The sequence below is a fragment of the Callospermophilus lateralis genome, chromosome 7, assembly GCF_048772815.1.
Source record: "Callospermophilus lateralis isolate mCalLat2 chromosome 7, mCalLat2.hap1, whole genome shotgun sequence".
NCBI lineage: Eukaryota > Metazoa > Chordata > Mammalia > Rodentia > Sciuridae > Callospermophilus > Callospermophilus lateralis.
Window position 1 is genome coordinate 28,549,297 of NC_135311.1, and position 9,719 is coordinate 28,559,015.

The window sequence follows — 9,719 nt, forward strand, 5'->3', positions numbered from 1 at the left end:
GCCTGCCGTGAAGGATGTGGGCCCCACCCAGCGCCCTCTTCTGCACATAAGCTCTAAGATTCCCGCCAGAAGAACCATTCATTTTAATTCCCAAGGCCTGCCTTTGGCTGGTGCTGGATTCCTACCGCAACCTAGAGAGGAATTAACAATCGGAAGCCAGTCAATTGAGTGGTAATAATGGTGATGGTACTTTAAATATGGTTAGAGGCTTTTTGAAATGGTGTATGCGTATAATACCAGCGATCCCAGAGGCTGAGGCAGCAAGATCACAAGTTGGAAGCTAGCCTGGGCAATTTAACCAGACCCTGTCTCACAATAAAAAGAGCTAGACATGTAGTTCATTGGTAGAGTGGCCCTGGGTTCAATCCACAGCAACACACAAACACACATACCAACCAAAGCATTTGAAGAGCTCTCAGAGGCCAAGTTCCTAGTCATACCACCCATAAGAGCCCTCATTGCTGTCCCCTCCCACTGGGTTAGACTAAATAGCCTCCTTCAGATTTTGGAGAGATACCCTAGGCTCCATTCTCCACCATGCAAGGTTGTGTTCTGACCAGGACCTCCCTTGAGGTCCAGCTGCTGGATAAAATGACTCTAGCCTCATCTAGGATATCACTTGGGCTTCTCAGAAGGAGGTGAGCTGGGAGACCCAGAGCAATAAACACTAATATTACTAGGTTTGGAAGCCCAAAGTGGGCTAGTTTCAGTGGAGCCAAGCTTTAACGCAGGTTTCCTAGGTCCTAGAAAAGCGGCTTGCACTGCTCATAATGCCTCCTGTCTGAAGGGTTGGCCTCTTGCCCTCTCCTCCCTCCCTATCACTGTCCAGCTGCTGCTGTGCTCCTTCCACCCACAGCTTTGTGACTAGTGAACAGCCCCACCCAGTGTACAGGACTCCTGAGCCTCTTCATGAAACCAGTCTACAGGATTATCCACTTGAAGGGGGTGTGCAGCATCCAGGAATCCTCCAAGAGGTCCATACATGAAGCTGGACCAAGAAAAAGAGCCAGACAGGAGGCAGAGGGAAATCCAGAAAGGAATTCTCCTCACCCCAAAGAGCAGCAAGTGGCCTGGTTAGATGGCATGAGGGCTGGCCTAGGCAGGAAGCCAAGACTTTCATCTTGCACCTACCCCCAAGCTGTGTGACCTTGGTCAATATCCCTGTAGTAAAATGAAGGGATTGAATAAAGTTAAGGATTTCAAAAGTGTACTTAGTGGTAAGAAACCTCTTTTTTTTTTTTTTAAGTGAAATTTGAACAAGAAGCTCAGAATATAAAAAGATGAGTAGTGTCACTGGGATATGGCAAGGGTTCAGAGCCTTGCCCATCCCCACTGTCCCCACAGCCAAGAAACCCCTGGTCCCCTCTGTGGACCTTGAGGATCTGGAAAGATCCAGTTTGAAAAGCATTGGATCCAGTGCTACCTTCCTTCACTGCCCTTTGGTGTCACTTTCAGTTGGTTACAGCAAAGGACCCACCTTGCCCAAGGCCCAGAGAACTGCTGGGTGATTGTACACTGATGCGGAGGAGGAGAAACCACTTTTCCTTTTTCCTCCCAGGGAGAATATGAAAGGAGCTGGGCAAAGGATTGGGGTTAGCCAGGGAATGCCCTGTCCTTTAACCAAAGATGACCTTTCTTCCTCTGGACAAGGCTGAGGACAGTTCCAGAAATGGAGAGGTATCTTGAATGGCCTCCCTGGTGCTTGCCTCTCCAGACTTCCTTAGACTCTATGATTTGGGAGGATCTAGGGGCTGCGTGGGCATTTTGCTCTTTACCTAATAGCCATGTGGTGCAGAGAATGCTCGGAAATTATACCATCTGTTAATTATCCTTTGAATTGGAGTTGGGTAATGAGACTCTCATTTCTGATGAAGGCCCAAGCCAACACATGGAGAAACTGCAGCTCTCCATTCATCTGACTTCCTTTGTAGCTAAAATAAGCCTTCTGGGTGGGAGAGAGGGCAGCCTGGGCTCTGGATCATAGGATATGATTCTGTAGCCCAGCATGAGGCAGGAGTAGCCAGGGAAGGCTCAGGCACTAGAGCCCCCTCCAGGTGAGTTGCCTTTCTGCCCAAGGCAGACAGGCTGGGGATGTAAGTGATCCTTCCCTTCATCTCCAAGCACCTTGGGAAAATAGTATTTAACCTTACCCCTAGGGGCACAAAACAGACAGCTGCCTCCTCTATCCCCTCTCAGCCCCCTCAGTACTTCCACCCCACAGAAGCAGAAAAGATACTCTTAAGTCTTCCATGCGTCACTGGAAGTCTCAAATGAGGGGTGTCCCTGATGATGAGACCCCTACAGGAAGGACTGTCTGCTTTAGGGAACTTGCCAGCTATAAGGAACCTATAGGCCTCCCTTCTGCCTAGGAGAAAACCAAGACACAGTGAGGTCCTGTTATCTGTTAAAAGGGAACTTGCTGCTCTTCTAGTGTAAATCTTCCTCTTTCTATTGGAGGCTTAAAAGGAAAGTGACCTGCTGAGCTAGCCCCAGGGCTCTTATCCAGCTCTGCTGAGTCTTTCTCACCCAGGCTATTTCTATGACAAGAACACACTGGGATAAGACTTGACCCTGGCCCTGAGCCCAACAGTATAGTTCAGGAAAAAAAAAAAAAAAATGCAAAAATGCTCCGGGAGCACCTAGGTCAGAAAAGGCCAAAGAGGGTCAGAGTAAGACCTGTGAGAGTGCAGAAAATCCCAGAAGACTTCCTGGAAGAGGTAGGATTGGGACTACATTTTGAAGAATTAGGAACAAAGTGGGCATGGTAGCATGTGCCTGTAATCCCAGCGATTTGGGAGGAGAGGCAGGAGGATGTCAAGTTTGAGTCCAGCCTGGGCAACTTAGCAAGACCCAGTCTCAAAATAAAAAGCAAAAAGGGGTGGAAATGTAACAGTTACCCACCACCCCCACCCCGCCAGGTTCATTCTTAAGTGCTGGGGAAAAAAGAAAAAAAAAATCAGAAACAGCATTCCTGGCAAGAGGAATTCATCAGCAAAATGGTCTACCCTATAAGTTATGTGTCTTCTCCAAGGTTACACAATTGCAATTGAAACCCAAGCAATCTGGCTCTAGACTCCATACTCTTAACACAGTATACTATGAATGAGTGAAAGAAATGAGTACAATGTGTGACCTTGGCTGGAGCTGATTCTGTTGTGGCCCAGCACACTAGAGGGGCAGACAGGAGCCACATTAGGAAGTACCAGGTGAGTTCTGTCTTGGACAGATCCTTGTGGACTGAAGTTCTGGAACTAGTGGTCCGCTGGAAGGAAGGGTGGGGAGTTAGGCTGGGCTAAACTGTGGTGTTTGGTAAGTTGGGTATATTAAATACATTTTCTACTTATGATATTTGTCAGAACATAACCCCATTGTAAGTTGGGAAGGATCTGTATTTGGCTGCTGATGGGAAAGATCAAGGTGGTCTTTGATGGGCAAGCAGGTCAGTTTCTCTGGCAAGAGAAAATGGTGGTGACAGGCCCTGGCACCTGGTCACATTAGCCTTCAGTCAGGCAAAACCATCTAACACAAAGCCTATTTTATAACAAAGCTGAATATCTCATAGAATTTATCAAATGTAGTCCTGAAAGTGAAAAAAAAAATAGTTGTATGGTACAATTTTGCACCATTATAAAGCTGGAAAATTGTGTGAGTTGAATCATTATATGATGGAGACTGTATTTTTAAAAATAATATAGGAAAAAGAGAAAAATTAATAAATAAAATTAACATAGAGGTGGAGAGTGCAGGTCAATGGTAGAGCACTTGCCTCACATGGGTTTGACCCCTAGCACTGCAGAGGCTTCCATGAGCCCTCCACAAGGTGAACAGTCTTCCTTCACCATGAGCTCCCACCATAATGGACTATGCTGCCACAGGCCCAAAGCAACAGATCCAAGTGACCATGGACTGAAATCTTTGAAACTGTGAGCCAAAATAAGCTTTTCCTCCTTAAAAAATAAAAAATGAAAATTAATTAACATTTTGAAGGTAAAAAAAAAAATCTCCTTTCTTTGGATGGAACTGGAGATTATGCTAAGTGAAGTAAGCCAATCCCACAAAATCAAAGGCCACAAGTTCTCTCTGACGCTCTGATACGCAGATGCCAACTCACAATAAGGTGGGGGTGGGTAGGGAAAAATGTTAGATTTTCTTTGGGGCTTATTTAAAGATGACATTAGATGACTTATTCTAGTGATAAGTTATTCAACTTATTCAACTTTTTCAACTCACAGTGCCGGCGCTATTTTGTTGAGAGTAGCTCAAGACTGGGCGTCGTGGTGCATGCCTGTAATCCCAGTGGCTTGGGAGGCTGAGGCAGGAGGATCGAGAGTTCAAAGCCAGCCTCAGCAAAGTCGAGGCACTAAGCAACTCAGTGAGACTCTGTCTTTAAATAAAATAGAAAATGGGGCTGGGGGTATGTCTCAGTAGTTTGAGTGCCCTGAGTTCAATCCTCAGTACCAAAAAAAAAAAAAAAAAAAAAAGCTCAAAAGGCCTAGCATCCATACTGGTATAGAGTCCAAGATCCAACTGAGATCATTTTCAGCCCTGAGCACAGAGGGAAAGAGGTGGAGTATGCTTTGAGCTGCAAGCAGCAAATCCAAAAGCAAAGCCTGCAATAACTTAGTTGTGGAAGTTATCAGAGCAGACCAAGGAGGGAGCTCTGCCCAGCCACAGGGCTAGGTGGCTGTGTGAGAGGTATACTGATAACAAGATTCTGGTTTTGGCCTTAAGGGGCAGCCAGTCTAATGCAGAGATAATTGCTGGGCTATATTCATTAATATTTTTGTGGAGGGGTGGAGGAGTTAGGAACGTTTTTTTGTTGTGGTGGTGCTAGGGATTAAACTCAGGGCCTTGTATTTATGCTATAGGGATTGAACCCAGGGCCTTGCACATGCAAGGCAAGGATTCTACCTAAGAGCTACAAACCCAGTCTTAGGAAAGGCCTATTTATTTATTTATTTATGCAGTATTGGGGATTGGACCAGGAGTGTTCTACCTCTGAGTTACACCCTCAGCCCTTTTTTTTCTTCTTCTTCTTCTTCTTCTTTTTTTTTTTTTTTTTAAATTTTGAGACAGTGTCTTGTTAAGTGACTGCAACTGTCCTTAAACTTGTGATTCTCCTGCCTCAGCCTCCTGAATTGTTGGAATTACAGGGGCAGACTACTTTAATAAGGAAAGGCTTTTTCAAGGAGCTGGCATTTGGAACACCTTGAAAAAGGAGGAGGAATTCCACATAGGCACAAGGAAAAGGCAGAGTGAATGGCATGAACTAAAATGGAGAAATGTGTTACCGGTGCTGGGAGATGAGACAGGAAGAGTCCAGGGCAGACACAGAACCTGTGGTGGGCAACTGCAGAGCAGACAGCCTGCTAATCTGAACAGGGGCCACATATTTTTTTAAAGAGAGAGAGAGAGAATTTTTTAATATTTATTTTGTAGTTTTCGGCAGACAACAACATCTTTGTTTGTATGTGGTGCTGAGGATCGAACTCGGACCGCACGCAAACCAGGCGAGTGTGCTACCGCTTGAGCCACATCACCAGCCCAAGGGCCACATTTTGATGAACATGGATTCTGGCTGAGAAGTCTGGACTTTATAAGTTTAGGGAAACATCTGAAGTTGGGTTTTTTGGGCAGGCAGAGGAAGGACAATTATGGCTGAATCATTTGGTAGACTATTCTGGCTCCAAGAGGAAGGTGCACCTGCAGAAGGAACTGGGAGCTTACAGACCAGTAAGGAGGCTGAGGCTGCTGTCAAGGGGGCAGTGATGAGGACTCAATGGGACTGTGCAAGAAATCTGCCTGTGGAGTGGTCCAGGTGACTCCCAGGGGTTTCTTTGGGGTGAAACTGAGATTGGGAGTGTCAGATGATCAGATTGGGAGTGATTGATGGAGATGCTCAGATAAGAAAAACTGTGTTTGGGGGCCCTGCAGTGGTGATACAGCGCGTGCAGAAAGTGCGTGGGAGGCCTGACAGCTGGAAACCAGCATTAAGAGTCAGGTGCCTTCTCTTTCCTCTGCCTACTTCTCCAGCCTCAACCCAAAACCTCCCTCAGTCTGCACTCCAGCCATTCAGGCCTTTTTCCTGCTCCCTCATGTGCTCTCTCAGTCTGGAACATTCCACATTCTGAGAGGGGTGGAGACAGAAATGCTGATGAGGTAGCAGAGCCTGCAAGTGTCTGCCCTTGATTAGTCTTTGGGGGAAAGGAGCCAGATGGATGGTAATTTGACAGGAGAGGCAAGAAGCTGCCTGAAGATGGGGAATGTGTGAGCAGGTTGGTACCGAAGGGAAGGGATGGTAAAGGAAGGGACTTGAGGGAGAGGGAAGGTTCAGGAGAGAGCTAACTGAAGAACAAGGAGACATAGAAAGGCAAGTGGCAGTCAGTGAGACCCAGGGCACAAGATGACAAGGGCTGGTTCTGCAAAAAAAGAATTATTATTATTATTTTTTTCTCTAAGATGGAAGGGAAGGATGAACACTGTTCTAAATAGAACTTGATTCTTCAGTTTCTTTAGGACTTAAACAAACAAATCTTCCTGAAGGGCCATACCTTTGCATCAGCAATTTATGATGCCATAAAAATAATTTCTCAGACCATATTTGAGAGGTCTTCATGGAGGGAAGGAGCCCCATTCCTATGTGAAGGGACAGGGGATGCCCTCCAAAATGCAGGGCATGTGAACCAGCCAATTAGAGCAGCTACAGGACCTTCACTGCAGAAAATGGGGCTTCCGCAGAGGTCGCTGGGACCCCTACCTCTGAACCGGAGGTTGAGAGCAGGCATCTGGGTCTTCTTACCTAGCAGGTCATTGGGGGAGCAGCACATTGCTGGGTTTCTGCAACAAGAACCAGCCTGAAGCACCCCCCCTCCCCGTGGGGGGTGCTCTTAAAAGGGCGATGTTAGTGATGGAGGCATCAGCCCCATCTGGGCCTGGCACAGTTAGGGCTGCAAGAACGCACCCCGCTCCTTTTGCGCCTATTTGGGAGGAGCTATCGGGGAACCCCCGTGCAGGGAGATGACTGGGGGAGTGGAGCAGGCCCCTCATCCTGGCACAGGCTCTGACATGCAGCACATTTCTCTGGGGCCCATCCCAGCTCTGCCTGTCAGACTCATCCTGGGAGTGCAGCCAGGGCCGCCCAGCGACCCCCGTGGGAGGTATGGGGGTTGGGGAAGAGGTGTTTTTAGGACCCAGGGTAAACCGGAAAAGCTTCAGGAAAGGAAAAACAGGGCAGGCAAGTGTCAGTTCCTAGAAATGAAGTTTCAGTCTAGGAGAAGCCAATGGTTGGCCAGCTCAGGTAGACCCCCAAGATTCATGCTGACCCCCCCCCAGTCCCCACCCCACAGTTTCCTGGGTCTCTCATATGTGTCTGGAAACCTGGCTTCTAGTTGACTCCTTCCTGGTAGAAGCCAGACCAGGTCCCAGTGTCTCCTCTTGCCTGAAGCATCCAGACATGCATCTTGGGCACTGAATTCCTGGGTGTGGGAACCAAGGATTGGTGAGGGACCCAAGGCTCTGACTCACTCCACTGGCTTCTGGGGGTTTGTTTGCTGAGGTAACCTGGTAGCCAAGGTTGGAGATGGGGCAGGTCAAGTTGCCAGGGATGAGGGCATCAGCCGTGGGTTGTGAAGGCAACTACGAGGGTGGAGTCAAGGTTATCTGGGCCTGTTCCCAATTGCTCAGCTTCCAGGTGGGTCAGCCCATCCTAAACAAGGCTTGCATCAGCCACAAGCCACTGCTTCAGGGAGAGGAGTCTGGCTGTCATTTCACTCTGGGGGAAGGGAAGCCACACCTTTCCCAATAGATTGAGGTCTTTGCAAGCAGGGACTGTGCCCCTTCTTTTCATAAGCCCTGTTCCCAGTGTCAACACTTTGTAAAATGTCTATATGACCACCTGCCAACATATTCTTGCAGATGAACTGGAGGAACCTTGGCCACAGTCCTACTATCGACCATTCTCTCCTCTGGCTTCAGGAAGCCAGGTGTGTATGTGTGTGTTCTAACAGACAAGTTGGTCCACTCAGCAATCTTCCTAGCCCAGCTCCCCAATGGATCACACCAGGAGTCTGCACAGGATAGACAGGGGAGGGTTGGCATGAGGAGTATGGCTGTTTAAGGTCTGGGCTGTCTTTGAGTAAAGTGCAGGGCATCCAAGCTCCAAGTGCAGTCATCTCCAGAACACTAGCTGGGTAAGGAGTAAGGAGGGGTGGGGGAGGTAAGACCCAGACCCAGTCGCCCAGGGGCTCAGAACCCCAGCTTCTACCTTCCCACAGCTTTCAGGGCCAAGGAAAAAAGCACAGCTTCCTGTTGGTAGGAGCCAAAGAGCACAGGCATGGGGGAAAGGCTATATGACAAGCCTCCTAGACTAGGACTCAGAGATGGGGGTGCCCAAGCCACCCAAAAGGGTCTACTGGGCTTGTACACTGGATGGGAGTGGAGCAGAAATAGCCCCCTGCTCACTGTGTAAGCTGCCTTTCTTCAAACCAAATAGTGTTGGCTCCAGGAATGTGAATTTCTGGTCTTCTGAATTACAAATGGGAGCAGCTTGCTCTTTTGTCCTCTCGCCCTGGCTTTGTTATCCCAGAGCAGAGGGCAATGGGCTACATACAGTGTCTGCCTGTGGGCCCCCGGCTGGCATAGCAGGCTAGTCGAGAGAGCCACTGTGGCTACCCTTTCAGGCGCCCCAGTCTTGACAGCGTTTCCAGAAGCAAGATTGATAGGATCAGCCCCAGTGGGAAACAGCACATGCTCTGTCCTGGATACCAAGCTCCAGCAGATCCAGGAAAGTCACTACTAGGGGATTAAGGAAGCTGAGATGAACTGAAGGCTCCCAAGTGACAAATCAGGTCACACTCCAGCTTTTACTTCCCAAAGAAACCCAAGTGCAAAGCCCTGCTGAGGAGCCAGGGCTTCTACCTGGCCACCTGTCTGTCTCCTCTCCCTTGGAGTACTTCTGCCTTCCACATACAACAGGTATAATCATGTCCCCACCCTACCTTCTGGGACCATCACAAAGATAAAAGGGATCATCTAGAGGAAGTATTTTAACCTCCTAGGACAGAAGCGCTACACTAACCTAAGGTGTTATTAAAGTCCAGGTTTGCAGATTGCAGATGAAAGGCAGCAGAGTAGGAAAGAGCCTGAATACTCCTACCCTAGGGGAAGGGTGCCTGCCTATTAGGTAATGGGGGGAGCTCCTGGGAAGGACAAAACATTCTTCCCACACCCTTCTGTCCTGCCAGCTCTCTGGAGCCTTTGGAGCTGCAGCAACAAGCTGCTCTGCAGTAGGTCTCCCTATTAGGGGATGGCTATAAAGAGAAGATGCTGTTAATAAGCCCCCAACCCAAACTCTTGAAGCTAGGGACAGACTCTTAGATATGTTTCTTCCCTGATGCCTCCCAGCCTCCCTGCCCTTCCATGAAGCCCTTCCTAGGGAACACAAGGTGCCAGGAGACATTTACATTAATTCTGATCTCTAAGCTTTTCTATCTCACTGCTTTTAAGCAGGAGTGAATTTTCAGAGGTGCCTGGCCCTCGTCCTATAAGCCTCTATGTCTAAGACTCTAGGTTTTCACTTCCCCCTTGAGCCTTTACTAAATCTATCCCCATCCCATCTACCTGAGAAAACATCTCTGCCTTGCTAAAAGAAGCCTTATTTGGAAGGGGGAGCAGGGGCTGGTCCCTGGAGAACCAGCCTGGGAGAAGACCGAGGAAAAGTC